The following is a 15523-nucleotide window of genomic DNA, read 5'->3' on the forward strand; positions in this document are numbered from 1 at the left end:
ACACACACACACACACACACACGGGCAGAGTCAGCACAGGGCCGCTGAGCCACACAGCCAGACCAGCACACGCTGGGGCCAGGGCGGAAGCCAAGCCTCAGCAGCCGCCCACTTCCTGACCGCCTTCCTTTGCTCTGGGAGGTTCTCTCTCTCTGTGTCTGTCTGTCTGTCTCGGTTCTTTGTTTCTACACATGGCAAGAGTTGTGGGTGCTGCCTGCGTGGCCAGGGCTCCTAGTAGCATTGACCTGCAAGGTAGGAGTTTTGGATCTTAGGCCTGAGACCTTGGTCAAGTCACTCTACCCTTCTGAGCCTCAGTTTCCTCATCTGTGAAATGAAGAGGCTGGATGAGGCTGGAGGGTTCCTAAGGTCCCTTCCTGACCAAAACCCTAGGGCTTCTCGGCTCCCCTCCAGTCCCGTTACCGAGTGACAGCGAGGGGAGCAAGGGCCAGGCCAGGCCTGGGGGTGGCAGGGGAGCCAGCTGTTCCCACCCAAGGGCACACAGCCTCCAGCCAGTCCCTCTGCGAACTCCATGCGCTGCACACACGCGCTCACACTTCGCAGCAGCCGGAGAAGCAGGCAGGAAGCGCCGCGCCCCGGGTGCCCACCCTCAAGCCTCAACCTTCCTCCACGTTACCTTGAGCGTGTACGCTTCCCGCGGACCTGCCCGCGCGCCCGCTCGGCTCACAGCTGTCAAGCAGCCGCCTGCCCCGCCGCCCGCTCCGCCCGACTCTTTCCGCCCGGATCCGCGCGGCTGGACCAGCCCCCCAGCGGAGCTCAAGGGGAAGCGGCGCCCCCTGGGCGCCCTCCTGGACTTGCGCGCGCCGAGCGGCGGGTCCGGGCCGGCAGGCGCGACCTGAGACTGCCAGGGAGTGGCGAGGGCGGGGCCACTGCCGATTTAGCCTGCCTGACTGGTCGGGCTTCCCCAGCCCCTCTGCCCCCTAGGCCCCCTAGGCCCCCTAGGCCCCTTGCCCCATTCAGGTTCCCATCAGTCCGGCCCTTGCTGACTCACTGGAGAGGTGGTGTCTAGGAGTGCACCCCGAAAACCCGCCAACGGCCTGGCGTCACTCCAGCTGTTATCTCTGGGAACAGAAACTAAAAGGGGATCTTATTCTTTATACTTTTCTGAACCTTCTGTCTATTCTACTGTGGGCATGAATCGTTAAAAAACAAAACAAAACACCAAAAACCCAAAGCCCAATACCTATTTGTTAATAAAGCACTAAGTAAATCTTCAAAGGCCTCCCAAGGTGTTCAGGCCGCGGGATAACCCCTCAGCCTAGTGCACAAGGCAAGGCCCACCCTGCCCACTGTGGCCACAACCTAATTTTCCAGCCTCACCCTCTCTCCCTCACACACACACAACACTTGCTCTGGACACACTGGCTGTTGCCAAACACCACCTGTTCTTCACGGCTGCTGGGAGTTCTTGCTTTTTGCCTGGAGCACCCTCCCCTTTCATCTCTGCCTGTTGAAATCCTACTCATCCATCCAGGCCCCTCTGAAATGTCACCTTTTTTGGAGAACCCTTCCCCAGACACTGCCCCTGCAGAGTGCCCCAGTTCTTTCTGGTAAGCCCATCGTTCTAGTGCTGGTTTATGTAGCATCCCCCTCTCACACACACTAAGCCCTCTTCCAAGGTGGAGAGAAACAAATGAGCACTTACTGAGCAGCTGTTATAAATTGCTCTGTGGAGTCCTTTCTTCTCCTTGCAGCCCAGCCAGCCACTAGCCCACAACCTCCCTCCACCCCACCAGAGTTTCAGAAGGCTGTCAGGGTTCTGAGGCCTGCCCTCTGGTGTGTCCCCACTGTGTGCCTTGGCTTTTCCAGCTCTGTCCTGGGTAGGCTTCCCTGTATCAGCCTCCAAGTTCTGCAAGCCGGTGGCTTGCCCTTCTCTCAGGCCTATGTGAGGAAAGAAGGACCTTTCATTATCAGAATCGGAGAAGTGGAAGGGACCTCAGAGATTATCCAACGCAAAGCCCGCCCACCCATTTTACAGAGGAGAAAACTGTGACCAGAGAAATAAAGTCAGAGGCATTGGAGGTACCTACCATTGTTATTGTTGTTTTTAATACTGTTAATACTTGCACGTTTAGATCGCCTTTCACTTCCAAAGCAACGTGTTGTCACTCATTTGCCCCTCACAGTCTCAGAGGTATTATAGTGGTTAGTGCACAGACTCTGGAGGCCAAAGCCCTGGGTTCAAATCTCGGTGCTCCAACTTGCCAGCTACATCCTTGGCAAGTTACTGGAACTTTCTCCACATTTCTCAGTACAATGTGGATAGTAACAGCTCCTGCATCATGGGGTGTTCTATGAATTGAAATAAATGTGTATCTTTAAAGGGCTTAGAATAGTAGCAGGTGCATTAAAAATGTCAAATGTATTTGCTCTTATCAAATTTTTGTTATTGTTAATTGTATCACTTTGCAGTTGGAATAACAGAGGCTCAGAAAGGCTGAGACTCATCCAAAAAATTGCTGCTTTGGGGATGGTTTCTCACCAAACTCCATGCAGTCGTCTTTGTCTCTGACACCGTTCTGCCTCCCGTACCCTTATGTCTGAGTCTAACCACCTATTTAATAGGGAAGAAAAGCAACTGTCCTTTAGCCCACCTCAGAACACGTAGACATTTCATGGTACAAACACTAACCACATCTTCTGGTTTCTATGGGGATGTCTCTGATTTGCTAGCATTTTCTTTAACAGAACACCACACCTCACGGTGTCCTTCAGAATCACAGAGCCATCACATTAATTGCTGCAAGTTGAGCTTGTACATTTGTGCCTCTTTTACTCTTGGTGCATGGCAGAAAAGCGACGGGGAAAAGATGGTTCTTCCCATGTATGGATGTAGGAAACTGAGGCACAGTTGATATTCACTGAATGGCCCCAGGCTATGGAGCTAGCCTGGACCGTGGGAAGGATGAGGATCTCCACTTCCTCTTTCCCCATGGCTACACTGCTTTCCTGATTCAGTGTTGCAGGAGAAACCCAAACTCATTTATTCAATGAGGATTTATTGAACACTCTCTAGGTGATGAATAAGACCTAGGCAAGGCCAGCTTCCTGGGCATGTGACCTATGAACTCACATAGGCCAGAGGTCCCCAACCTTTTTGGAACCAGGAACCTGTTTCATGGAAGACAATTTTTCCATGGACCGGGGATGGGAGTGGGGGGTGAGAATGGTTTCAGGATGAAACTGTTCCACCTCAGATCATCAGGCATTAGTTAGATTCTCATAAGGAGTGTGCAAACGAGATCCCTCACATGCATAGTTCACAATAGGGTTCACAGACCAGTACCCCATTACCGGTTCGTGGCCTAGGGGTTGGCGACCCTTGACATAGGCCACTCACTTAGAAGGGCTTCATACATAGTTTAGTGCTCTCCTGTCACCTGCTTGAAATTCTTAATTTTTGAACAAGGGGCCATATAAATTGTATTTTACACTGGACCCTTCAAGTTGTACAGCTGGTCTGGACCAAGGCTCTTCCCTAGGAGCTCTCAGTGTCACAGAAAATCAGCCAGGGAATTGACAATTGCAGTTCGGTACGATGGTGGCTGTAACGGAGACAGTAGCCATGAAAGAAGGACAGGACGTTGGCCAGTGTTGAGCTCACTTGGGTCATGCTCCCCAGCTGTGCAGCCTGCCCAGCCGCCAGTGACTTACCACTGTGCTCCTTGGTGGGAGAATGGCCTTGGTTTAGCACCAGGGCCTGCAGCCCCAGACAGCAGCTGCAAACCCTGCCACCCTAGGAGGCCACCGCTAAGTCATGTCAACACCAGGAAATGTGTGCCACTGGGGCCCTAAGCTGTTATGTCCTCCAACCCATACTCCCTGATCACCAGACTGCCAGTGGACTCTAGTTTCCTCTGCCTGCCCAGACCCAGTCAATTTCCAGAAAAGGGCACATAAAGTCATCCACAGTGAAAAGCAATTGGCAGACAAAAACCTAATGGGCTATTCATCCAAAGGACACTTGGGTTTTATTAGAGGTATTCTGGTGTCCTCCTGGCCTGCATTCTGACATATAAGAAGCATCTAAGTCATGATAGTTGAGTGAACATACAAAAGGTAAATACATACGGCAAAGCCTGGATTGGAATTGGCAGTTTGAAGGATTGGCCCAAGAACAGGGTATTTTTTGGTTGTGTTCTGTTTTCTTTTTCTTTCTCTCTCTTTTTTTTTTTTTTTTTTTTTTTTTTGGATGAGTTGCTGGAAGCCCCAACACAATGGTTTGGGAATAAATGGAAGTGAGGAATGGAGAAGTAAGGAGGTACCACTCTCAAGGAGGCTGGCAGTAGAGGGGACAAATAGTGTGAGAGAGGAACAGAAGAACCAAGCAGGAAACTGGAAGAGGTTGGTAGATGAGGTTAAGAATCTGATGAAGAGGCCGGGCGCGGTGGCTCAAGCCTGTAATCCCAGCACTTTGGGAGGCCGAGACGGGCGGATCACAAGGTCAAGAAATTGAGACCATCCTGGCTAACACGGTGAAACCCCGTCTCTACTAAAAAATACAAAAACTAGCCGGGCGAGGTGGCAGGCGCCTGTAGTCCCAGCTACTCGGGAGGCAGAGCTTGCAGTGAGCTGAGATCCGGCCACTGCACTCCAACCTGGGCGACAGAGCGAGACTCCGTCTCAAAAAAAAAAAAAAAAAAAAAAAGAATCTGATGAAGAGAGAAAGAACGAAGAGTGAGTGAGAAAGGGTCAATGGCCCTGGTATAAGAAGAGGCAGAAAGGACTGGCGAGCACAAGGGCTTAGGAGGAGCCCGTAAGTCTCAGAAGCAGGGGGAGGAGGTAAAGATGAGTGAGGATGGCAGCAAGGTGGTGGGAGGAAAATGGATGCAGAGCTCCCAGATCATAGTCCCTGTTTCCTCTATGAACCAAGAAAATAGGTAATGGCTGGAGGGTCTGGGCTGGCCGGTGGAGTAAGTAACATTTAGATGCTTGTGCTGTGAGTTGCTGCCTCCTCTGGGGTGGGGCAGGGAAGAGCCAGTGTCAGGGGTGAGTGGAGTAGAAAATTGACTTGAAGGGCACAGGGACACTTCCAAGGAAGCGAGGTACCCTCTTCCAGAGTCACCTTGATGCTCTGTCGCATCCTTTCTCCTAGCATCTGTAACTTCTTTGTTTTTTCTTGTTCACTTGCTGCTTTCAACTCTAACTTAAGCCCAGTTCCTATTATTGGCCCCCTTAGAGGAACAGTGAAAACATTCATTGTTCTAATACAGGAATCCCTCTGCTGTTCCTTCTTCCTTATTATGAATGGCAACAGTTACAGAGCTTCCAACAGGTGGAGGCCAAAAACCAAACAGACTTTTCAATGTTGACTCTCTCGGGCTGCATACAGAATGGCAGCTCTGCCCCACCACCCGGAGCCTCGCCAACAAAGGCCAAATCAAACAGCGGCCCGGAACAGAGGGCTAGCAAGCACTACAGAGCCAGCAAACACCAGAGGGAAATCACCCTGGATCCATATCTTCCATCCTTTGCCTCTGTGAGCATGTTTGGGGAGGAGACATCTATGAGATTGCAGGAGCCAATTCAGGCTACATCCTTATAGCTGCAATGGAAAAATTAGGCTAGAATTCAGGGCCTCCCTGAGGATATTTCTGAAAATCATGTACTTCCTTTAAGGGATTTACAAATCTGGAGTCCTTCCAAAACAGGACAAGTAAGACATGAGCAGGAAGTTTCTACTCTCCATCCAGCAGCCAAGAATAGACTTCGTCATTCAGATGGGGCCACAGAGGTACAGACCTGAGAGAGCTGGAAGTCACAGAGCCAATCCCATGTATTACCGATGAGGTAACTATGGCTCAGGGTGACTTGACCTATAAGCCACAAGCTTGTGGGTGACCACTGCACGCCCTGAATGGAGGATTTAATTCCATCCCCCTGCCCCACAAGTGGCCTCTGAGAGACAGCGTACCTGATGCCACCTTATGTGGGATTGTTGTGCTGTCACAAATTTCTGAATCCCCTATTTGTGGAATAGAGAAATCAAAGCCACCAGATATTCAAGGGTATCCACTAAAGAAGCCACGTTGTTACTTCAGCTAAAAATAACCTAAAGGCCTAACAGTGAATTACCATTTATCTAATCATCTGGGAATGATGAAATTAATGTTTCGTATCTACTATTTTGCAGTTATAAATTGCTTAGAAAGTATAGATTTTTTCCTGCATAATTCCGCTTTCCCATGAGTGCACATGCATACACACAAGACCCAACCACAGTATCTTGACCATGAATATAATAAATAAGGAAATAACAAATGTAGTCAGGTGAAGCAAGGGGTTCTGTTAGCACAAGAATGTTCTAGGCCTAGTGTTTGGTGGAACCAACCAGCTCCTACAAGCCAGTGAAAACTAAGGAAAGTGCCTGGCAGTTTCATTATGGAGTGCTTTCCAATAACCTAATTCCTCCACCATCAAAAGTTGGTCAGGGAACATCACCATTTTTAGAAAGATGCTTTGTTTTGATAAAACAACCCTTCTGTATTAGTCTGTTCTCATGCTGCTGATAAAGACTCACCTGAGACTGGGTAATTTATAAAGGAAAAGAGGTTTAGTGGACTCACAGTTCCATGCGGCCGGGGAGGCCTCACGATCATGGCAGAAAGCAAAAGGCACGTCTTATATGGTGGCAGATAAGAGAGAGCTTGGGCAGGGAAACTCCCCTTTATCAAACCATCAAATCTTGTGAGACTTATTCACTATCATGAGAACAGCACAGGAAAGACCTGCCCCCATGATTCAATTACCTTCCACCAGATGCCTCCCATGACACATGGGAATTGTGGGAGCTACAATTCAAGATGAGATTTGAGTGGGGTCACAGTCAAACCGTATCACCTTCTAAGCTTATGTCTCACTACTTACCCAAAAATAGGCTGTAAAGGGCCCAGCATTTGCTTTCTAGCAACTGCTGTTGTCATACTACCATTGCTTTCCCTGCCTTCAGGGCCCTCCATGCATCTCTGTTTAAAGTCTAAAGCCGGATCCAGCTCTCATGCTGCCTTCTGCAGAAAGACACCTCTGGTGTTTCTCAGCCAGAGGAGCCTCCCCACCTCTCGACTCCTGGCCACTTCTCTTAAAAACATGACCAATGATGCCAAAAGTCTAATTTATGTGTAGAGTTGGTGTTGTAGAGTAGAAGGGGATTGAGACTAAGTAACTACTTAGCTTTGAACATGTCAGGAAGTTTCTCTGTTCTTCAGCTTCCTAATCTGTAAAATGTAGTTAGGGACAGGACCTACGTGATGAGGTTGTTGCAAGAAGTAAATGAAATAATTCAGCCGGGCGCAGTGGCTCACGCCTGTAATCCCAGCACTTTGGGAGGCAAGACGGGCAGATCACGAGGTCAGGAGATCGAGACCATCCTGGCTAACACGGTGAAACCCTGTCTCTACTAAAAATACAAAAAATTAGCTGGGCGTGGTGGCGGGCGCCTGTGGTCCCAGCTACACGGGAGGGTGAGGAGGGAGAATGGCATGAACCGGGGGGCAGAGCTTGCAGTGAGTGGAGATTGCGTCACTGCACTCCAGCCTGGGAGACAGAGCGAGACTCCGTCTCAAAAAAAGAAAAAAAAAAAGAAATAATTCATGTAAAAAGCAACTAGTACAGTGCCTGGTACATAGTCAAGGCTTACAATGTCAGGAAAGAAAAATGGAAGGGAGGGAGGGAGGGAGGAGAGGAAGAGGGAAAAGCAAAGCAAAGAGAATGAGACCAGGCTGGCCAACACAGTGACACCCCATCTCTACAAAAAGCCAGGCACGGTGGCTGATATGGTTTGGATTTGTGTCCCTGCCCACATCTCATGTCGACTTGTAATCCCTAATGTTGGAGGAGGGGCCTGGTGGAAGGTGACTGGATCATGGGGGAGGATTTTCCCCCTTGCTATTCTTGTGATAGTGAGTGAGTTCTCGCAAGATCTGGTTGTTTACAAGTTGATATGGTTTGGTTGTATCCCCACTCAAATCTCAACTTGAACTGTATCTCCCAGAATTCCCACATGTTGTGGGAGGCACCCAGGGGGAGGTAGTTGAATCATGGGGGCCAGTGTTTCCCGTGCTATTATCATGATGGTAAGTCTCACAAGATCTGATGGGTTTATCAGGGGTTTCTGCTTCTGCTTCTCTCTCAATTTTTCCTGCCACACCATGTAAGAAGTGCCTTTCACCTCCTACCATGATTCTGAGGCCTCCCCAGCCACATGGAACTGTAACTCCAATTAAACCTCTTTCTTTTCCCAGTCTCGGGTATGTCTTATCAGCAGCATGAAAATGGACGAATAAAACAGTGTATAGCACTTCCCTTTTTGCTCTTCCTCATGCTCCAGCCATGTAGGATGTGCCTATTCCACCTTCACCTTCTGCCATGATTGTAAATTTCCTGAGGTCTCCCCAGCCATGCTTCCTGGAACCATGAGCCAATTAAATCTCTTTTCTTTATAAATTACCCAGTCTCAGGTAGTTCTTTATAACCATGTGAGAATGGACTAATACAGTGGCACACACCTGTGGTGAGCTATGATAATGCCACTGCACTCCAACCTAGGCAACAAAGCAAGACCCTGTCTCTGAAAGGAAAAAAAGAAAAGAAAAAGAGAAAGAAAGAAAGAAAGAAAAAGAAAGAAAGAAAGAGAGAGAGAGAAGGAAAGAAAGAAAGAAAGAAAGAGAAAAAAGAAAGAAGGAAGGAAGGAAGGAGGGAGGGAAGGAGTGGGGAGGGGAGGGAAAATAAAAGAAAAGAAGCAAGCAAGAAGAGGAGGAAGAAGGAAGGAAGGGAGGGAGAGAGGGAGCGAGGGAGAAAGGGAGGGAGGGAGGGAGGGAAAAATATCCTTCTCTCTGTACTGAAGTCAAAAGCACCACTGCCTCTTCTTAGATGAAATAACATGTATGACCTCCTTGGAGATAGAATTTCATGTAACAGTGACACCAAAGATCATGGAAAGGGTGAGATCAATTAAGTGTTTAGATCTCCTATGTAAAGATGTTAGCTGAATTCTGAATTCCATTAGAAACTTAATATTTTGGAAGGAAATGCAGAAATCACCCTGTCCAACCCCAACTGATTTTCAGCTAAGGGAACCGAGATCTACAAAGGGTAAGAGCCAGTGTGTAGCTGAGTCCAGATTGGAAAGCTTCCAGCCCAGAGCTCCTACCGTCCTGCACATCCCCTCTCCCAGCCAGGGAGAGACACCATGAAAACCTGATGTCCAGAGAAGAACCTCTGGCATAAGAGTGTGAAGAGGTCGATAATCTATCTCCTCAAAAAGCAACTATAGTCCCCACTCAAAACTGTCAAAAAGTCCCCACTTAAAACTGTCAAAAACAACCATTTCATTTCTCAAAAATGACTACAGGCATGCAACAAACTGAAAAGTGCTTATATTCATGAAAACTACCAAACTTAACAGCAAGCTCAGCGTGAATCTGTGGTGATCTGTACGGATCCCTGCACCCCTGCCCCGCCACCAGAGTTCTGTTATTTGATAGTTCAATGAGGGCAAGCCAGATCTTACAAATTAGCATTTTTTTGACTGCCAGAGGGGGCTCACTTGATTTTAAGCAGTATTATTTAAGTGATGATCTCAGAGGCAACTGATCAGAAAGGACCAGAAGCTCTTCTGGCCTGAAATTGCAGAGCAAGCAATGAGCTAGTGACTAGCTGGGTACTTAACAGGGAGTTCCAGGAGGTGAGGCAGATATGGGGGGATTAGTAAACTCTCCCCACATTATGAGTTAAACAAAGGTCATATGCATATGCATATGCTGCAGAGACGGTAGCATCCTAAGCCACCCACACATTCCTGGCCAATGGAGTCTTCCCTGTGTACAGTGGAGATGCAAGGGATCGGGGAAAAGAGAAGCCTGGGCAGACCTGGGGGGAAAATGCCTGAAATTTTGATGCACTCTCTGGCTTACTCACAAATCTGCCAGCAGAAAGTAGAAATCTTACTGGCTCAAGATATTTGAGCATAACCCCTGACCAATCTTTGGCTGAGCACTCATCTAGGCAGACACATGGGGAACTCTAGGAAGCCAGGCTTAAGAATAAGAAACAAAGCCAGGTGTGGTGTCTCACGCCTATAATCCCAGCACCTTGGGAGGCCAAGGCGGGTGGATCATGAGGTCAGGAGATCGAGACCATTCTGGCTTACACGGTGAAACCCTGTCTCTACTAAAAATACAAAAAAAAAAAAATTAGCAGGGTGTGGTGGCATGCGCTTGTAGTCCCAGCTACTAGGGAGGCTAAGGCAAGAGAATTGCTTGAACCTGGGAGTCGGAGGTTGCAGTGAGCTGAGATCGCACCACTGCATTCCAGCCTGGGCAACAGAACAAGACTCTGTCTCAAACAAACAAACAAACAAAAAAACAAACAAAAAAAAACAAATAAGAAACAAGAAAAACAGCAGCAGACACATTCGTGGATGTACACTGCAGAAGAGGCAAGCTTCACAGATTTATTCCAGACAAGTTATTAAATAAACATACAAAACGGTAACAATAACAACACTCAAATTAAAATTAAAATCCAAAGTTGCTACAATATACTATGTAAGATACCCAGTTTTCAACAAAAAGAATTACAAGGCAGGCAAAGCAACACAAAGGTATGACCATATTCCGGGGTGGGGGGGAAAGGAGTGAATTGAAATTGTCTCTGAATGTCCCTGGATATTGGGTCTAGCAGACGGTTTTTAAAGCAGTTATTAGAAATATGTTCAAGGAACTACAGGAAACCATGTTTAAAATGTTAAGGAAAGAATGACAACAATAAATAAACAATATCAACAAAAGAAATTACACGAATGAATCGATTCTAAAACAATGGATGTCACAAGGCAGTGAAATGACATATTCGAAATGGTGAAAAATATCTGTCAACAAATTACTTATATCCATCCAAACTATCCTTCACAAATGAAAGCAAAGACATTGCCAGGTAACCAAAGACTGAGAGAATGTTTTGCTAGCAAATGTACCTCAGGATAAATACTAAAGGAAGCCCTTTAGGCTGAAAGAAAGTAACACCATAAGATACTCAAGTCCACAATAAGAAAGGAAGCAGTTCAGAAATTATAAATATGTGGGTAAATATAAAAGACTCCATAAATATATTTTTTTTCCAATTTTTTTCTCTTAATTTCTTTAAAAGACATAAAATTGTATAAAGCAAAACTTATAATACTGTATTGTTGGGTATATAACACCCATAGAAATTGATATGATAATAATGGAACAAAGGAGGGTAGAGAAAAGAAAGAAATATTGCAGCAATATTTTTAGAATTAATTTAGTATTATTCTGAATTAGACTGCAAGAAGTTGAGATGCACATTGAAATTCCTAAAATACCTAAGAATACAACTCAAAAATACAGCAGAAAAATCAACAGAGGAATTAAAATGTTACACGAAAAATATTCATTGAACACGCAAGACGGAAGTAAAAGAGGAGCAAAGGAACAATATCAAAAAGACATGAGAAAAATAGAAAACACACAGAAAAATAACAAATATAAATCCATACCAATAATCATACAAAATATAAATGGACTACATGCCCTACTCAAAAGGAACAGGTTTTCAGACTGCATAAAAAAGAACAAGACCAAATTTTTATATGTTTGTATATGCTGTCAACAAGAGACATAGCTTAGCTTCAAAGAAACAAAGAAAATTAAAAGTAAAAGGATGGAGGACTTCCAGTTTCAGCTATGACATGGGAAGAGCTTAGAAGTTATCACTCCCATTCTTACAAGATAAAAGCTGAACAAATGGAAAATAAATAACTTTTCTTACTTCCATCAGAAAATCGACATCGCAAGGCAAAGAAGCATCCTGAAATCTACAGAGACAAGTGAAGACAGAGAGCCACAGCCTAGGCCAGCTCTTGTGAAGCAGAAGCCACGACAGCCGTAAACTGACAGAAAGACTTAACTAATAATTCTGATGCATTGCTGGGGGTCGAGGATGGATTTGCTCGAGTGAGTAATTAATTCCTGGAGATGCAGTGTTAGTGTGCTTCTCCCACTACACTTTCATGGATTTTACCTTCAGGAGCCCCACTAGATTCTCACAGTGAAGATCCAACAAAAAAAATCCCTTATGTTTCAGGCAGGCGTGAGGGGAAAAGCAGCCATTTAAAATATGCCAAAGCATTCTCCATTTCAAGGGCCTGCTCTCCAAGGGAACCAACTTTACCAGAGCCTTACCTACCTGAGGAAAGGACAATTAGCCAACTTCAGCTCCTTCTAACCTTCCTGCCTCGCTTGAAGGAAGGGAAAAACAAAACGAAACAAAACGCTTCTGAAGGTTGTAGCCTGGAGACTCAAGCCTACTAAAGGACTGAGATTTCATCATAAAATTATAGATCATTTCACCTCACCAACACCTTATGTATTAGGGTTCTCTAGAGGCAAGGGACTAATGGGATAGACGCATATATGAAAGGGAGTTTATGAAGGAGTATTGACTCTCAAGATCACAAGGTGAAGTCCCACAGTAAACTGTCTGGAAGCCCAGGAGCAAGGAAGCCAGTCTGAATCCCAAAACCTCAAAAGTAGAGAAGCCGAGGGTGCAGTCTTCAGTTTGTGGCCGAAGGCCCGAGAACCCCTGGCAGACCACTGGTGTAGGTCCAAGAGTCCAAAAACTGAAGAATTTAGAGTCCCATGTTCCAAGGCAGGAAGCATCCGGCACGGGAGAAAGATGGAGGCCAGAAGACTTAGCTAGTCTAGTGCTTACACATTCCTCTGCCTGCTTTTATCCTAGCCACGCTGGCAGCTGACTCGATGGTAACTACCCAGATTGAGGGTGGGTCTGCCTCTCCTAGACCACTGACTCAAATGTTAATCTCCTTTGGCAACACCCTCACAGACACACCCAGGAACAATACTTTTCATCCTTCAGTCCAATCAAATTGACACTAGGTATTAACCATCACACCTTATTATATCAACAGAGCTCTAGTAGAACAGATTACAGCTGAAAGACCCGAAAAACACAAGTTCTGTTTAAGAAAGGGTTCTCGCCCGGGCGCGGTGGCTCACGCCTGTAATCCCAGCACTTTGGGAGGCTGAGGCAGACGGATCATGAGGTCAGGAGATCGAGACCATCCTGGCTAACACGGTGAAACCCCGTCTCTACTAAAAATATAAAACATTAGCCGGGCGTGGTGGCAGGTACCTGTAGTCCCAGCTACTCAGGAGGCTGAGGCGGGAGAATGGTGTGAACCCGGGAGGCAGAGCTTGCAGTGAGCCGAGATCACACCACTGCACTCCAGCCTGGGCGACAGAGTGAGACTCTGACTCAAAAAAAAAAAAAAAAAGAAGGGGAAGGGGTTCTTATGGGAACTCAATGACAACAGGACAGAGGGAGAAAAGCAAGGATGCTGGAGGTAACTAAGCTCTCTGGCACCTATAGCTATAGTAAACACTAAACACAGCCCAGCTTGTAGTCAGATTAACATAAAACCTCACACAAAGGCCTCTTATTTTAGTTTCTACTACCTGATACACCATGTCTGCTTTCAACAGAAGATTACAAAGCATGCTAAAAGGCAAGAAAAAACCACCTGAAGAGACAAGCATTAGAACCAGACTCACATATAGCACAGACTGTGGAATTATCAGGTAAGAAAGTTAAAAATAATTATGATTGGCCGGGCGTGGTGGCTCAAGCCTGTAATCCCAGCACTTTGGGAGGCCGAGACAGGCAGACCACGAGGTCAGGAGATCAAGACCATCCTGGCTAACACGGTGAAACCACGTCTCTACTAAAAAATACAAAAAATTAGCCGGGTGTGGTGGCAAGTGCCTGTAGTCCCAGCTACTTGGGAGGCTGAGGCAAGAGAATGGCGTGAACCCGGGAGGTGGAGCTTGCAATGAGCTGAGATCGCGCCACTGCACTCCAGCCTGGGCGACAGAGCGAGACTCCGTCTCAAAAATAATAATAATTATTATTATGATTAATATATTAAGGGCTATAATGGAAAAAGTAGACAATATGTAAGAGCAGATGGATAATGTGAGCAGAGAGGTGGAAATTCTAAGAAATAAAGTGCTAGAAATCAAATATACTGTAGAATAAATAATGTCTTTGACAGGCTCATCAGTAGACTGGAAACAGCTGAGGAAAGAGTCAGTGAGGCTGAAGATGTGCCAGTAGAAACTTCCCAAACTGAAATGCAAAGAGGAAAAAAAAAAAGAAAAAAGACAAAACAGAATATCCAAGAACTGTGGGATGGTCACAAAAGGTAAAACATATGTGTAATGGGAATATCAAAAGGAAAAGAAAGAGGGAAAGGAGCAGGAGAAACTTCAGTAACAAAGGCTGAGAGTTTTCCAAAATTAATAATAGAAACCAAACTTCAGGAAGCTCAGAGAACACCAATCAGGATAAAATTTAAAAATCTACAACTAGGCATATCATATTCAAACTTCAGAAAACCAAAGACCAAGAAAATCCTGAAAGAAGCCATGAGGGATGGGGGTGAGGGGAGGACATTGCACCTATAGAGGAACAGAGATAAAAATTACAGTGAACTTTGTATTAGTTTGGGTTCTCCAGGGAAACAGAACCAATAGAATACACACACACACACACACACACACACACTCCACATCTCTCTCTCTCTCACACTCTGTCTCTCTTTCACACACAGACACATACACACACTACACACACATATCTCTCTCTCGCTCTTTCTCTTTCACACACACACACACCACATCTCTCTCTCTCTCTCTCTTATGCACACACACACATATCACATCTCTCTTTACACAAACACACACATATGTGTGTATGGGTGGGGAGAGAGAGGGGGGAAGAATAAGGAATTAGCTCATGCAGCTATGGAGGCCGAGAAGTCCCAAGTCTGCAATCAGCAAGCTGTAGACCCAGGAGTGCTCATGGTATACTTGCAGCCTGAATCTGAAGAACTGAGAACCAGGAGAGCCAACAGCATAACTTCTCATCTGAGTTCAAGTTTGAAGGCAGTAGAAGAAAAATGTCCCAACTCTAAGACAGTTAGGCCGAGAGAGGGAATTCTCTTACTCCAACTCTTTGTTCTATTTAGGCCTTCAACGGATTGGATGAAGTCCACCCATACTGGGGAGGGCAATCTGATTTACTCAGTCTACCAATTCAGATGTTATCCTCATCAGAAGCACTCTCACAGACACACTCAGAACAATGTTTAACAAAATGTATGAACACCCTGTGGCCCAGTCAACATTTCAAATTAACAGTCACAGACTTCTCGTCAGAGAGTTAAGTGAAACATTTGAAGTGTTGAAAGGAAAAACCTCTAACCTAGATTTCTATACTCAGCAAAATTACCCTTTAACAGTGAAGGCACAATAAACAAAACAAACAAAAACAAAAACTAAGAAAACTCTGACAAACAAAAACTGAGAAAACTCATCATTAGTAGATCTGCCCTACGAGAAATGTTAAAAGAAATTCTTTAGAGAGAAGGAAATATGATAGGAAGCGTACTGAAGAAGGAATAATT

The 15523-nt window shown here is 45.9% G+C and overlaps 1 protein-coding gene across 8 annotated transcripts in view; it reads right to left on the reverse strand.

Annotated features, from left to right (window-relative positions):
* Positions 1–15523, reverse strand: part of CRACR2A (calcium release activated channel regulator 2A) — a 159941-nt gene that overhangs the window by 137863 nt on the left and 6555 nt on the right. For 3 of the 8 annotated variants that reach the window (XM_015150848.3, XM_077953305.1, XM_077953311.1), the window contains exon 1: positions 635–871. The exons of 1 other annotated variant lie outside the window; for it this stretch is intronic. The gene's annotated coding sequence lies outside the window, so the exon portion shown is untranslated. Of the gene's footprint in view, positions 1–634; positions 872–15523 lie in introns of those variants that run through there. 4 more of the 8 variants (XM_077953307.1, XM_077953306.1, XM_077953310.1 and 1 more) reach the window with 4 other exon arrangements.

This window comes from Macaca mulatta, chromosome 11, assembly GCF_049350105.2.
Source record: "Macaca mulatta isolate MMU2019108-1 chromosome 11, T2T-MMU8v2.0, whole genome shotgun sequence".
Taxonomy (NCBI): Eukaryota; Metazoa; Chordata; class Mammalia; order Primates; family Cercopithecidae; genus Macaca; species Macaca mulatta.